Source organism: Nomascus leucogenys, chromosome 20, assembly GCF_006542625.1.
Source record: "Nomascus leucogenys isolate Asia chromosome 20, Asia_NLE_v1, whole genome shotgun sequence".
In the NCBI taxonomy this organism is placed as follows: Eukaryota; Metazoa; Chordata; class Mammalia; order Primates; family Hylobatidae; genus Nomascus; species Nomascus leucogenys.
This window is the reverse complement of record NC_044400.1, coordinates 45,199,014-45,215,748: the sequence shown is the minus strand read 5'-3', so window position 1 is coordinate 45,215,748 and position 16,735 is coordinate 45,199,014. Positions and strand designations below refer to the sequence as shown.

Sequence of the window (16,735 nt, the reverse complement as noted above, 5' to 3'; positions counted from 1 at the left end):
GTTCAAGACCAGCCTGGGCAATATAGTGAGATCCTGTCTCTACAAAAAAAAAAAAAAAAAAAAAAATTAGATGGGCATGGTGGTGCATGCCTGTGGTCCCAGCTACTTGGGAGGCTGAAGCAGGAGGATCGCTTGAGACCAGGAAGTCAAGGCTACAGTAAGCTGTTTCACACCTCTGCACTCCAGTCTGGGCGGCAGAGCAAGACCCTGTCAATAAATAAGTAAATGAATAAACAACAGAAGAAAATGATCAGAAATGAATGACTAAGGAACAACAGACAACACCAGTTACCTAGCGACCCTGTGAGCATTCAAACAGAAAAATCCGTCTTGGAATACCCAGGGCACTACTGAGTCTCCCTCTTCCTGACTTCCAGGGAGACTGTGATGCTGAAATAGCCTGGGCTTCCTGCTTGTAGTAGTTTGATAGGGCTGCCATAACAAAGTACCACGACTGGGTGGTTTAAACAATAGAAAGTTATTTTCTCACATTTCTGGAGGCTAGAAATGTGAAATCAAGGTGTCAGCAGCACTGGTTTATTCTGAGGCCTCTCTCCTTGGCTTGTAGACAGCCGTCTTCTCCCTATGTCTTCACAGCATCCTCCCACTGAACGTGTCTATGGCTGATTTCTTCTTCTTATAAGGCACCAATCAGACTGCACTAGGACCCTCCTTAATAACCCTTAAATTTATCTTAACTACTTCTTTAAAGACTCTGTCTCCAAATACACCCACATTTTAACATACGAATTTTGGAGAGACACAATTCAGTCCATAACACTGTTAGAATCAATCACTAACATGGCAAGGTTCTATTTCCGTTTATTCTCACCAGTGCCATGAGGCTAGACTCAATAAACTCACAATTCAATTCTCACTTACTTAAAAATTAGCTACCTTTCTAATATAATGAAAGGATATTACATTCTACAATGTCCCAATGACACCCTGACTTTGATTACAAAACAAAAGGCAACATTATCTTTTTCACTGTCTTTATGAAATACTTCATAAAGACACACACCAAATCCAACCATAATGAAAAGTCTTTTGGGGAAACCCAAAGATTTCTAAGCACCAGTTGCCAGTCCACATTTTATAAGCATTTGTACTGCGACAATACAACACAAGGAAAAAAAAATCAAAGCGTTCACTTGATATTCCACATCAATAGAAGGCAATTGAAAAAAAATTTCATTCTCACTCATTTCACATGTGCCTTTTCTTGTAGCCATTCACTTCTTTGCACGAAAGGTCGCCTACTGCTGTGTTAATCTAGACTACCTGCTTCCAACATCAAACTGGGTTCAGCAAATGATAACATTATCGGATATTAAGATTTCTATTCAAACCAGGTATGTACTACAGAATGGGAGAAAATATTCACAAACCATGCATCTGACAAAGATCTAATATCCAGAATCTATGAGGAACTTAAACAATTCAATAAGCAAAAAAACCAAATAACTCCATTAAAAAGTGGGCAAAAGGCCAGGCACAATGGCTCATGCCTGTAATCCCAGCACTTTGGGAGGCCGAGGTAGGTGGATTACCTGAGGTTAGGAGTTTGAGACCAGCCTGGCCAAAAGGCCAGGGGCGATGGCTCCTGCCTGTAATCCCAGCACTTTGGGAGGCGGAGGCAGGTGGATTACCTGAGGTCAGGAGTTCAAGACCAGCCTGGCCAACTTGATGCAACCCCATCTCTACCAAAAATATAATAATTAGCCAGGTGTGGTGGCAGGCACCTGTAATCCCAGCTACTTGGGAGGCTGAAGCATGAGAATCGCTTGAACCCAGGAGGCAGAGATTGCAGTAAGCCAAGATTGCACCACTGCACTCCGGCCTGGGTAACAGAGCGAGACTCCATCTCAGAAAAAAAAAAAAAGTGAGCAAAAGACATGAGGAGACACTTCTCAAAACAAGACACATAAGCAGCCAACAAACATGAAAAAATGTTCAACCTCACTAATCATCAGAGAAATGCAATTCAAAACCACAATGATATACTGTCTTATACCAGCCAGAGTGGTTATTATTAAAAAGTCAAAAAACAACAGATGCTGGTGAGGGTTTGGAGCAAAGGAACACTTCTATGCTGTTGATGGGAATGTAAATTAGTTCAGCCACTGAGGAAAGCAGTTTGGAGACTTCTCAAAGAACTTAGGACTGCCATTCAACCCAGCAATCCCATTATTGGGTATATATCCAAAGCAAGTATGTGACCAGGAATATCATCAGTAAAAGGTAACATTTTTAAATTTCTAAAAAATCTAACTGATCACCAAAGCCCTGTAAAAGAATATCTAAAATAATATCATTTTAATCACTTTAATCTCATTTTAAGCCTTCTAATAACTTATGACTCCAGTTTTGTCCTCCAAATTCAACTATGTTATTCATTAATTCCACAAACATTGGCTGAGATTATACGCTGTACCAGGCAGTGTTCTGGGGGCTGGATATACAGCAGTGAACAAACCAAACCCGTGCCCTCATGGAAATGACATTCTGGTAAGATACACACATCACTTCCCTACTGTCCTACAAACACATTTCCCCTTCCAACTTTCCTGGTTGGGGCACCTGTATCTCCAGTCTCCTGGCTTCCCAAAGACAAAACTAAGGGGCTATTATATATTTTTAATTTTCCTTCACATCCCTCCTGAGATCTCTGATTGGCATTTCCAGACCCTTGATCCTCTACCTGCCTTTCCTACTACAGACAACACTGTCACCATTTATCTACCCCTAAGCCCCAGTGACGAGCCAGAAGACTCTACTTCCTACTCCCTCCATCACACACCGTGTCTTTGACCAAATCCTATTAATCCTACCCCAGTGTCCCTCCTCTGTCTCTCCTGGCCTCTCCATTCCCACCACAATCCTGGCCATTTTTCTTCTCACTTAACACCGCAGCCTCTCTCTAGAAGATGAAACCCATAAAGTAGGAAGAGCCATCTACTCACCTTTGAATCCCAAGCACCTAGCACTGTTCTTGGCACACAACGGGAGCCCAATAAATTTGGGGACTCAAGACTCCTGTGCAGGGTATTCAAGTCCCCTCTCAACTGGCTCCACTTTCCATTTTCTTGCCTCATCTTCAGTCACTCTCCACCACCAACACCCTCCTGACTACACACATGGCACATTGCTGCCTCCATGTCCCCTCTCACACTGTTCCCTCTCCCTGAAACATCACCACCTCTCCCCTACCTGTGTGCCTTGGGAAGTCCAAATCAACAGTCTAGACTTGGCTGAAAAGGGAAAAATTACTTGCTTTTTTACTTTTGTTTGCGTAGAAGTTTGGACACATTGTATTAGATCAATAGGCTTTGTTCTCCTGCTGTTATGCCCCACTGAACCATGTGCTCTGGGGGAGGGCTTGTGTCTTTGCTTTGTTTGTTTTTAATTCTCAGTGTCTGACATGTGGTATATCTTAAGTGCCTCTTGAAAGCCACTTATTCATTCCTTCAACAAATATTTATCAAGTACCCAGTCCCCACCAGACACTATTCTAGGTGACAGGGATGTTATCAGTGAACAAAAACAAAAATCCCTGCCTTTTAGAATTTATATATATAAAATATATGTATATATATATATATAGTTGTATATATTTTTTTAAATTTATAAATATATTTATAACTTTATATATATATATTTATATATATAAATTCCTCTTGGCATTTATATTCCAGTAAGAAGAGAGAGACAATAACTTAAAACGTAAGTAAAGTATGCAGGTATGTTAGAAGGGGCTAAGATCTACAAGGAAAAAAATTAAAAGGTTAAGAGGGATTTGGGGAGGAGTGACAGGAAGGTTTGCAATTTTTAAAACATCGATCAGGGTAGGTTTCACCGAGAGACTAACATTTGAGCAAGAATTAAATGAGAGAGGACATTATCCAGGAGGATATCTGGGGAAGAGAATACAAGAAGAACCAGCCAATGCAACGGCCCTGAGGCAGAAATCCGCCCACTGTGTTCAAAAGCCAGGGAGGCTGTGATGGGGCCAGCACTCCAACATCAATCCTGCTGTAGCTATACGACGAAAAGAGAAAATTGAGAACAAGAAGGAAAATTTCTAGAATTTCACAGTTATCTAGGAATGAGGAGAAGGGTCTAAGCTGAGGCTTGGTCATTATCAATGAAAAGAAAGGAATGTGGACATGTTTCCAAGGTCCATTCCACCAGAAAACAGTGCTGACTCGACCTTCAGCGTAGATCCATCGCTTCCCCTTACCCAAGCCCTAATTCATCTGGCCTGGATTATTCCAGTGACCTCCTTGCTGCTTGCCCTAATTCTATCCTTGCCCTCTACGCTCTATTCTCAACAGAGGAATCCTGTTAAAACTCAAGTGACACCACAGCACTTCTGCTATCAGAACTTGCAATGAGTCTTCTCTGTCCCCACAGTAAAACATGAAGTCCTTATGATTGCCTAGAGGGCCCCAGAGGGTGGCCCCCTCCTTTCCTCTGTAACTCCATCTCATATTCTCCCCATAGCTAACTCTCCTCTAGCTCTGTGAGGAGCTCTTCAGAGCACAGACCCACTGTGAGGCCTTCTACTGAGGCCAGTCTCCTCGAGTGCCTACCGATGCCCCAAGACCACGCCCTCCCCACTTCTCCCCATCTGCCCTCCCTTCTCTCCATGGCCCTAAATGTTAAGGCCTTGTAGGACAGATCCCCTTCCTCTATGAAGCTTCCTAGGATGGTCTGACTCACACCGATTTCTACCTCCTTAGGATCCTGGGGCCTTCAGCACCCACACCATTTATCTCAGCCCTTCAACTGCTCCACATCAGAAGCACCCAACTAGACTGTACGTCACCAAAGAACAAGCGCCATCCCTTATGCTTCTTAGGCCCTGACGTACTGACAAGGAACATCATAGCAAAACATGCGAGAGTACAATGTTTTAATTTTTTAATGTGTTTCCAACACATTAAAAGTATGGGGGCACTCACAAAGCTCTACACTTCTGCCTTCTCTTGATGTATCAGCAGATCATGCTACACTGGAGCCTCATTCCTGAACAGCAGAAGCGGGAAGCTGAGCAGTAGCTGTGCCCTTTTTCTCCACTCTATGCCCAAGTTCACTGGTTTACTTTCTGTTGGGTCCCTGTCTTGTCGGCATTTGAGTTTGCTATCCTTGTATTAGGTATTGATTACCCTGAATTTTTAAGTTATCAGATTCTTTTGGGAAGTGAGTATGTACGGAAGATATTATCAGTTTTTCCTCATTTATGATATTAACTGACAATGGTGGTGTTTTAGACTTTTCTATATTATAAATATAATCAATGACATACAAACACATACATATACATACATATATATGTATTTTAGAAACTGTCCCCTTAATCTCCCTAATAGATTAAAATTCCTATACTATGGTTCACATACCTTGAAATATAGGGGTTATGATTCCTGGCATGACTAAGTTTAAGGTTAGATATCAGTACAGAAGTTATAAAGAGAAGAAGATACGGTAAAAATAAACACTACTGAGTTGGATGAGGTATTTAACAAACCATTTTAGGAAAATACGTTTCTAAAATTCTTATGAAATTAGAAAAATAACATTGTTTACTGATTTTTAAAAATAAAACTTCGGCCGGGCGCAGTGGATCTCACGTCTGTAATCCCAGCACTTTGGGAGGCCAAAGCGGATGGATCACCTGAGACCAGGAGTTCAAGACCAGCCTGGGCCACATGGCAAAACCCTGTCTCTACTAAAAATACAAAAATTAGCCAGACATGATGGCACACACCTGTAGTCCCAGCTACTCGGGAGGCTGAGGCAGGAGAATCTCTTGAACCCAGGAGGCGGAGGTTGCAGTGAGTCAAGATTGCACCACTGCATGCCAGCCTGGGCAACAGAGCAAGACTCTGTCTCAAAAATAAATAAATAAATAAATAATAAAAATAAAACTTCAAGTATTCCATATGAAATATGGATAAAGGTTAGCACAATGCCTTTCTTCTCCAGACTACCATCATCTACATTGTAAAAAAAAATTTCCATCTTCGTATCTATTATTACGTTTCAGCATTCAAACTAAGCCAAAGGAGGTAAATCACATCATAGAAAAATGAACACAACAGTTTCCAGACAATCCTATCACGAGTTGAAGAGTTAAGCAGCTATTGCTACCAGAAGAGTTTAGAGGAGTCATCTCCTTTGACCTGTGACCTTTGTCTAAGGGTTTTAATTAAGAGAAAACCAAAATCTGGACACAGAAGTCAAAAGATATTTAAAAAGTCATCCTGGCTTTATCTGTGCATCAGTCATTACTTCAAGTCCAAACAGGCAGGCCTTTCTTAGCAAACAGCTTTCCTGATTAGCAATCAGATTCTGGAGGCTTCCATGGCCACCTCCAGCCCTGCAGCCTGAAAAGCAAATACAATTCAGTCCAAAGCTCCTTTGAAAGCAAACAAACTAAGCATAAAGGTACACCTTCAAACACACTTCAGCAAGATTGAATTCATTGTCCTTCAAATTACATTTAGGAAATATCTTTTTCCTTTCTATTTTTCAACTCCATGTTTTAATTAATAAGCTTTCCTGAGAACATTTGTTATCTATATGCTTTACCACTCTTCCCATAAAAATTGCTTACTTCCTATGAACTCCCAGAGGACAAGAAAAACTGACAAATGAACATTAGAAAAAAAATTGCAATATTTTTTAAAAACATTTAGTAAGGTTTTATAAAATACATTAAAACTAAAGCAAAATGATACATAATCATACTGCTCAGCTATCCTCTGATTTTTTTTTAAAGGAAAGAAAAATAAGTGAACATAGTTAGAAAATTCAAATAATACAGAAAAGGAAGAAAAAGTTTTCCAGTTTATTAACAGTTGTACTGTACATCTTTTTCAGGGAAAAAAATGCATACACCAGCATATATACCTTTTTTAAAAAAATTATATAAAAGGGAATGGTAATCACGATTCCACATTTTTTTCATTTTTTATATATATGTATACGTGAGTGTGTATATATATCTTATAAATCTTTCCAAAGGAGCACATATACAGAACTACTTCATTCTTTACAAATATGCTACAATATATCATATAAATATCTTGGCATAGTTTTAAGTGAACATCTTTATGAAATTGCTGGTGATTTTAAGTTCTGAAATATATCACCAAATTGCTTTTGAATTGTGTCTATTTCAGAAGATAATTTAATCTCAAACAGAAGTCCCTTTTTTGCATGTGTTGTAAGTATCACAACTGACCTGCTGTGCCTCAAACTGCATCTCAGAACTGCTAGACAATCAACCCCTAGCCGACCAAGTCAAGCTCTTCTAGACAACACAGACTCGGTGAATCAAACCCGAAATGTCTCTAAAAAGCTGGAGGTTGGCAATCACAGCTTTGGAAAGGGTTCTGTATAGCTTAACCTTTCCGTTTGTTAGTTTCTGTACTTTGTGTCTAAGAGGCAGACACAGCGACAGGAAAAGGCAGAAAGGGATTAACATCTACTAGGTACTTAACTAAGAATGCTACCAGGTGAGAATAGTAGGAAAGCAACAGATTGACCAGAGTCTCAAACCATCATAAAGGTAAATGCCTCCGTCCCTCTCTCCCCACTGAAAAATTCTAGGCAGCTCCCAAACAAGGAGTGCAGAGTAAGGGGGAGGGGAAGCCAGGAATGTCCAAGGCTTATCTTCTTCCTTCCTTCTCTAAGCAGCTGCTTAGGAGTATCTGATTCCCCCAGCCACCAAAATACCTCTCAGTAATTCACAGCAAGTTCATGGAGTAGATGGCTGGGCCACATACCTAGCTATAAAACCTAGGACACACTTTCCTTTTTTCTTTTAGACAGTCTTGCTCTGTCACCCAGGCTGGAATACAGTGGCTCCATCACTGCTCACTAAAACCTTGACCTCCTGGGCTCAAGTGGTCCTCCCACCTCAGCCTCTTGAGTAGCTAGGTTTATAGGCATGTGCCACCATACCTAGCTAATTTTTTTTTTAATTAATTTATTTTTTGTAGAGATAGGTTCTCCTATGTTATCCAGGCTGGTCTGGAACTCCTGGTCTCAAGTGATCCTCCTGCCTCAGCCCCTCAAAGGCCCCACAGGTGTGGGCCATCGTGCCCAGCCAGGACAAACTTTTTAGGGCCGGGCACGGTGGCTCACGCCTGTAATCCCAGCACTTTGGGAGGCCAAGGCGGGCGGATCACAAGGTCAGGAGATGGAGACCATCCTGGCTAACACGGTGAAACCCCATCTCTACTAAAAATACCAAAAAAACATTAGCCAGGTGTGGTGGCGGGTGCCTGTAGTCCCAGCCCACACCCCGCCCCTCAAAATAAAGAAAGAAAATATATAAAGAGAGTTTGCTCTGGGTAAACCACTTCATAGGCAGTGCTTTGATTTATACAAGTACATTATGGAGTTTCAGAACATCTGGATTCAAATTTAAATTAGTGGGTGTAAGACTTGAACAAAAATCATTTGATCTCTCCAATACTGAGCTTCTCTAAAACTGGATAACACTGTCTCTTTCAAAGAACTGTTGTGAAGATCAAATGAAGTCTGCCCCCGCCTTGACCCATTCCCACAAGATACTGAGAAAATGCTTAGTACTTGGCAAACTGCACATGCAGCCTCTCCCCAGAAGGGCTTGCGTTTTGGCTGTTTCCCTCAATAATACTTCATTCTGTTCCCTCCAGCAAACTACCACACTGCCTTCCTTACAGTACACTGCTAACTAGTTCACTTGGAATTTAACTGATTTGCACTGAAGTAACACAAATTCAACATTCCTTATCACTCATATGTTAATGACTGCTCAAGACCAGTGGTCATTTTCAATCCTATTTTAGAATAATCAAGGATCTAAAGTCCTGACTGGAACTCCAGACTTCTTATTTCTAAGAGAAATAAGTCACTAATTACTGTCTTACTTTTTCATAGGCTCTGTGACATTTTAACCAGACACCAGAAAAAAAGCCACAGCAGTAACAAACTCTCTATATCCTTGAGCCCTCAAAAAAAAAAAAAAAAAAAATCACCCTTACAAACCCAAGCATAGCATGGTTACTATGATTCTAAAACCTGTCCTCAAAGGGCCTCAGATGAATGATGATTACATTCAAAACTATATTCTTTCATCCTTAAAGAGAGTAGTACACTAGCAAACTGCACAGAAAGATTTTTTAATGCAAGCCAGACCAATGTTGATACTTGTTTATTATAATTATATGTTTTTTCATAGACACTATCCAAACCAGTAGACTATTTTTGTTTATGAATGAAGCCAAGGATCAATGATCAATGCTTATTTGAATAGATAATAATCAATTTGGAAATTTCAGAAACTTTGAATAGTTATCATGTCGTGCGTATAGATCTTACTTGGACAATATAATCAAATTAAATATTTTATGCATCACAGATCAGTATGAAACTGAGAAAGTACTGTTTGTTCTTGTATCAGTAATTACATTAAAATAAATGACTGTATGTCACTCACATATAGTATCTTTGAAAGCTGTTAAAGGAAATCTATACTTCACAGATTATTCAACATAAAAAAAGACAAGTAAAATATCAAAACATATATTATTCCAAACTCTGTTAATGTATTTATCATAAACATCCTCATTACAGATGTATACAAAATTGTGGCTGTACTAAAGAAGCAAGTTCCAGGCACTCTTTTCTTTTCGAGACAGGATCTTGGTCCTGCTATGTTGCCCATGCTGGTCTCAAGCTCCTGGGCTCAAGCAATTCTCTTGCCTCAACCTCCTGAATAGCTGGGACTACAGATACATGCCACCACACCCAGTTCCCTGACACTCTCTTCATTCTGGTGTTGACTCAGTGAATGGGACTAGGTTGATCTGATTTTGCTTCATCTGCAAGCAAATGATCATAGATAGGCCAGAGTCTTCATGAATGTAATTGTACTACAACTCAAACTTCAGTGATTCAATCATTTTGAATCCCAAATTCAGCTGGCAAAAAGGCTCTATTCAAAGTAAACGATGGTTAAGAGGTTACTCTAACCCAGCCATACTTTGATTCAGCTCCCAAAAGAAAACAAGAATAAGAAGACCTTATCTTTCCAGAACATTATACACTCCTCATGGAGTCATTCTGTGAATAGGTCACAAAAATGTTTAAAGGGGCAACAGAGAGCAAGAAAAGATTTAAAGAAGTGACTGGGTTAAAAGTTTCATAACACCTATTTCCAGGGACTTGAGTTATAAATGAAAACTTACTTATGGCTCTGACTTTAAATGAACAATAAAAAAGATAATTCCATGTTGCTCTATGGATATGTTTTTAGGAGGTGATATTATCAGTTAAAGGACTTCCCAGGAAAGTAAAAGGGCCAGGTAACACACATGTCAGTTGCCATCAAGCTGGTCTACTCAGGTTGAAATGGGAAGATTACGAAGAAAGCAGGAAGCAGATAAGCCATCCTGAGAACTGAGCCCTCCAGGAGCCAGGATGCATGGCTTGACCTACTAATGGCACTGCAGAAAACAGTTTCCAAATCTAATAGCATGACTGTAATCTCCAATTAAAGCCCAGCAGCAACAGTCAGCTCAGCTATGTGCCAGAGAAGGGAAATGTCTCTGCATTTCACCAAGACTTACATTTAAATTTTTTTCACATTAAAAATTAGTCATGTCCCAAACAAAATTATGATTTTATTAGAAAAGAGAAAATGATCAACTAGATTCCAAACGTCACAATAAAGCACTGACTTTTAAAAAATTTCCTTTTCAATGCTTATGCATTCATAATGCAGATGTAACTAAAGATATATATATTTGCAATCTTCACATTTCTAATATAATTATTTTAATGTCTTCACACTTAGCTATTCAGAATCATACTAATACAAACATAAAAACAGAATAGGTAAATACAAAAATACAGCTAGCATTTTATACTATGAAAAATGTCCAATTTTCATAAAACATATAGAACTACACTATGTTACCAAACACACGCAAGACATTTTAATTCATAGGTTTTCTATTTAGTAAAATAATAGTTTTGTGATATGAGACCCAATTCATGTTGCCATTAATGAAAATACTTGAAATAATATGCCAGCCTTGTAAATCCTTCATTCAGTAGTTATTGGCAATGATTAAGACAGAGGTAATGAAAAACTTAATCTGTTTTTTTCAAATGCAGAACAGGCATAAAAATGATTACCACCTTTATGAAAAACAAAGCACTGCTTAAAGTCATATATATAGTAATCTGGAAGATGCACCTTGATTGATTCCACATTGTCATCTACCATATTAGATTTCCATAATTACCCCAAAGAGAAAACACCAGATACTAGTACTCTAACACAGTGACTCATAAAGAACAGAGAGGAAAAGTAGCAAAGGTACAACAGTGTTTTTTAGTGAAGACACTGCATGTTAAGTCCAATTCTTGAACTAACTTTTTTCATAGAAAAATTGCATTGCAAAACCAGTGTGGTACAGGTACACACACACACAGTGTGGTACATAAGGACAGATGGTAAACCAAAGGCACAGAATTGAGAGTACAGAAAGCAAGCCCTTACATTTGTGGTCAATTGATTTTCTACAAAAAAAGTCAAGTCACTGGTTAGCCTTTTCTGCAAATGGTGCTAAGACCTATATGCAAAAAAATAAAAATAAAAAATCAACAAAATAAAATAAAAATAGACCCAAACCTCACACCATACATAAAAATTGACACCAAATGAATTAAAGACTAAAATGTAAAGGGTAGAGCAACAAAAGTTTTAGAAAGAGCCCAGGCGCACTGAGGCAGGTGGATAATGAAGTCAGGAGATCAAGACCATCCTAGCTAACACGGTAAAACCCCATCTCTACCAAAAATACAAAAAATTAGCCAGGTGGGTGGCGGGCACCTGTAGTCCCAGCTACTCGAGAGGCTGAGGCAGAAGAATCACTTGAACTCGGCAGGCAGCGGTTGCTGTGAGCCGAGATCACGTCACTGCACTCCAGCCTAGTGACAGAGTGAGACTGCATAAAAAAAAAAACCAAAAAACTAAGTTTTAGAAAGAAACACAGAAACTTTTCATGAGCTTTGATCAGCCAGCCAAAGAGTTAAAGAAACATCAAAATCATAAGCTTTGAAAGAAAAAACTAATAAACTGAATTTTGTTACAATTAAAAGCTTCTGAGCACCAAACAACACTGTTAAGAAAATAAGTTTATACACACACACAGTTTCCCATATTGATGCAATTTATCAATGATTTAAATTTACAGTATTTCATTGTTGGGGGGAAAGACACCATTAAACAAGCCAGAGACTAGAAGAAAATATGTGCAAATCATATATCCAATCAAGAGCTTATATCAGACTATATACAAAAAGAGACAACCCAATATAAAAATGGGCAAAGGATTTGAATAGGCATTTCTCCAAAGAAGATATAGGAGTGACTAAGAAGCGTAATGACTGAATAACTAAGTCAACTGTGAGAAGATAAATTTCATAATTATCATCTTTTATCCTTATCAAAAAGCTACGTAACAGAATGATTTCACTAGAAACTCCAAAGCACATAACTTTGTATTTCTCACATCACACTCAAGTTTTCAAATCACTGCAAAAATAAATAATAATAACATCCAGATTGGACAAGAAATAAAACTATATCTGCAGATGACATAATCTGGTATATAGAAAATACTAGGAAAGTCATACACATAAAAAACTATCAGTACTGATAAACAGGTTCAACATGGTTGCAGGAAACAAGATCATTATACAGAAACCAACTGCATTTCTATACACTAGCTACAAATACTTTGAAAATAATTACTTTCTTAATCTATAAAGGCATCAAAAAGAAAAAAATACTTAGGAATAAATTTAATATGGAAGTATTAGACTTGTACCCTGAAAGCAATATAACACTGTTGAAAGATATTAAAGAAGCCTGAAAGAAATGGAAACACATCCCATGTTCATGTATCAGAGCTCTTAATATTGATCTGCAAGTCAACATAAGAGCTCTTAATATTGATCTAGAAAGTCAACATAATCCCTATCAAAAGGCTAGCTCAACATTCAAAAATCAGTATCATCCATCCTATGAATAAGTTAAAGAAGAAAATCATGACCATATCAATAGTTGCAGAAAAAGCACCCGACAAAAATCCAACACTCTTTCATAATAAAAACTCTCAGCAACCAGAAATAGAGGGGAAATTTGTCAACTTGATAAAGAACATTTACGAAAAACCTAAAACTGACATCATATTTAATGATGAGAAACCCAAATGAGTTAAAAACTTATCCACATATCTATATAAAAACCTGCAAATGAATGTTTCCAGCAGCATTATTCATAACTGCCAAAACTTGGAAGCAACCAAGATGTCCTTCAATAGGTGAATGGATAAAGTGTGGAACAACGATATAATGGAATATTATTCAGTGTTTTAAAAAAATGAACTATCAATTCATGAAAAGACATGGATGAAACTTAAATGCACGTTGGTAAGTGAAAAAGCCAATCTGAAAAGTCTATCTATTGTATAATTCTAACTATATGACACTGTGGAAAAAATAGAACTATGGGGCAAAAGATAAGTAGTGGCCAGGGGTTCAGGAAGAAGAAACGAACAGGTAGAACATGCAATTCTTTTAGGGCAGTGAAACTATTTTGTATGATACTGTAATGGAAATACAACTTATATACTTATGAAAGCTCATAGAACATACAACGCAAAGAGTGAACCTAATATAAACTATAGATTTTAGTAATGATAATATATCAATATTGGCTCATCAATTATAATATACCACACTAATGCAAGATATTAATGATATAGGAAACTGGCAGTAGGAGTCACATGGAAACTCTCTGTACTTGCTGCATAAATTTCCCCCAAAAAACAGTGTAATTACAAAATATAATATTAATGAAAACTCTATCATTAAAAAGAGGAAATAAATCTTTAAATTCATTTAATTCTCCTTAAAACAGAAAGCTGACTGAGGTTCTGGTGAGAACAGCAGCTGTTACCTTGTCGTGTTAAAACTAACTCCAGACAGCTTTCTGATAACCTCTCATTTGGCTAGGCCTTAAACAATTGTATTCAGAGTAAATAAACAAGATTCTACCATTACTAACCTCTGAAATTATCTTCGTTATCTGCAATTTACTTTAACTATAGGCTCTGGAAAGCCTTCCCTTCTTTTAGACTCAAAAAGCAAGTAATTGAATTAAATCTATTTTTAAAATCTTTTTAATGTTTTTTAATGTTCCTAAGACTTAATCCTCTTCTACCTTGTTAAGTAATAGCCCTCCCTGCTAGTCTACCACCCAGCAGAATTCCTAATTCCATCTCTGTTCCCACAAAACTGTCCTTACCTCTAGAGATACATTTCACACTGCATGTCAGTCATGTGAATACTTATCTGGCCTATCCCCTACACCAGGGGTCCCTGGGACCAGTCTGTGGCCTGTTAGGAACCAGGCTGCAAAGGAGGAGGTGAGCAGTGGGCTAATGAGCACAGCTTCATTTGTATTTACAGCCGGTCTCCATCGCTCACATTACCTACTGGGCTCCGCCCCCTGACAGATCAGTGGCAGCATTAGATTCTCATAGGAACGCAAACGCTATTGTGAACTGCACATGCCAGGGATCTAGGTTGCATGCTTCCTCTGAGAATCTAATGCCTCATGATCTGCCACTGTCTCCCATCATCCCCAGATGGGACCATCTAGCTGCAGGAAAACAAGCTCAGGGCTCCCACTGATTCTACATTATAGTGAGTTGCAAAATTATTTCATTATAGACCACAATGTAGTAATAATAATAGAAATAAAGTGTACAATAAATGTAACGTGCTTGAATCATCCTGAAACCATCCCTGTCACCCCACCCGTCGTTTGGAAAAATTGTCTTCCACAAAACTAGTCCCTCATACCAAACAGGTTGGGGACTGCTGCCCTATACCATGAGCCCCTAAAGACAGGGACTATGCCATAGTCATTTTACCCTAAGACCTCACTCCTAGAAGATATCACCAATTGGGATGTTTTGGATGTAAGAGACAGACATCTAACTCAGATGAACTAGCTAACTTGCCACGGAAGTGAAACAGGAGATGCTGGGTTTAGGCACTGCTGAATTGCAGGCCAAAAATATATGTGTGTGTGTGTGTGTGTATGCGTGTGTGTGTGTGCAGGTGTGCACATGTGTGCGTGTGCATGTGTGTGCGCGCATACGAGTGTCCCTTCCCTTTCCTTCCTACCAATCTCTTTTCCTCCATCTCCCTGCTTTGATTTCTCCTGTGTTGTCTTAATTTTCAGTATGGTTTTCCCTAAGTCATAGCAAAAACTGCCACTAGCAGCTCCAGCTTAACAAACTCACAGAAAGCAAAACTTCTTAAATAGTTGCAATAAGAATACTATGGCCCTTCCAAAGACAGTTGTGACCCTTTAGTCCATTTTCATGCTGTACCTGAGACTGGGCAGTTTACAAAAGAAAGAGGTTTAATGGACTTAAGTTCCACGTGGCTGGGGAAGCCTCACAATCATGGTGGAAGGCAAGGCGGAGCTAGTCATGTCTTGCATGGATGGCAGCAGGCAAAAAAAGACAGAGCTTGTGCAGGGAAACCACGGTTTTAAAACCATCAGATCTCATAAGACTCATTCCCTATCACAAGAACAGCACAGCAAAACCCTGCCCCCATAATTCAATCACCTCCCACCAGGCTCCTCCCATGACATGTGGGAATTATGGGAGTTACAATTCTAGATGAGATTTGGGTGGGGACACAGCCAAACCATATCACTGGCCACACTTATGTTACATGCCCATAACTGAGTCAGCAGGGTCACCTCCTCTAACTACATAGGGTGAAAATGAGGCAGGGGAAATTGTCCAGGGAAAATCTGGATGATTTATTAAAAGATGGAGGAAAGGCCAGGCATGGTGGCTCATGCCTGTAATCCCAGCACTTAGGGAGGCCGAGGCAGGTGGATCACGAGGTCAGGAGATCGAGACCATCCTGCCTAACATGGTGAAACCCCGTCTCTACTAAAAATACAAAAAATTAGCCAGGCGAGGTGGCGGGCGCCTGTAGTCCCAGCTACGCGGGAGGCTGAGGCAGGAGAATGGTGTGAACCCTGGGGGGGGGGGGGGGGGGGGGCGGAGCCTGCAGTGAGCTGAGATCATGCCACTGCACTCCAGCCTGGGCGACAGTGAGACTCCGTCTCAAAAAAAAAAAAAAGATGGAGGAAAAGGATGCTGGGTGGACAAAGTCAACAGACATTCACTGCTTCACAGATTCTGAAAGACTGTGACTCACTCCTTTCTAGGGAGTATTTATTAGCTGCTTATGTAGAAAGCTGACTTACCCACTGAATGTCCAATAGAAATGGTCTGCAATGTCTGTCCCTGTATAATATATGTTTTCAAAATTAATTATTTCACTTTACTGCCTCATATGGGGTTATCCATGCTGTTTCGTTCACCTGGCCCACAGTGAGAGTATTTTGCATTTATTTAAACAACTATGTTTTTCAGGACATTTCTCTTCCCCTGTCATATATAAGTATCTTAATGCCAAATGCACACACTGCAGAAAATGAAATGTGTTGGTGGCTTTTGTTTGGGGAAAAGATTAGAGTATATAAAATCTGGCCAAGCAGACTGGAGGCTCACAGCCAGAATTATCCCAATAGAAATGGCAGGCCTCCATGCCCCACCCTTCAAAG

At 39.3% G+C, this 16,735-nt stretch overlaps 1 protein-coding gene across 9 annotated transcripts in view; it reads right to left on the bottom strand.

Annotated features, from left to right (window-relative positions):
• Nucleotides 1-16,735, bottom strand: part of APBB2 (amyloid beta precursor protein binding family B member 2) — a 408,726-nt gene that overhangs the window by 318,614 nt on the left and 73,377 nt on the right. The gene's annotated exons all lie outside the window — the stretch shown is intronic.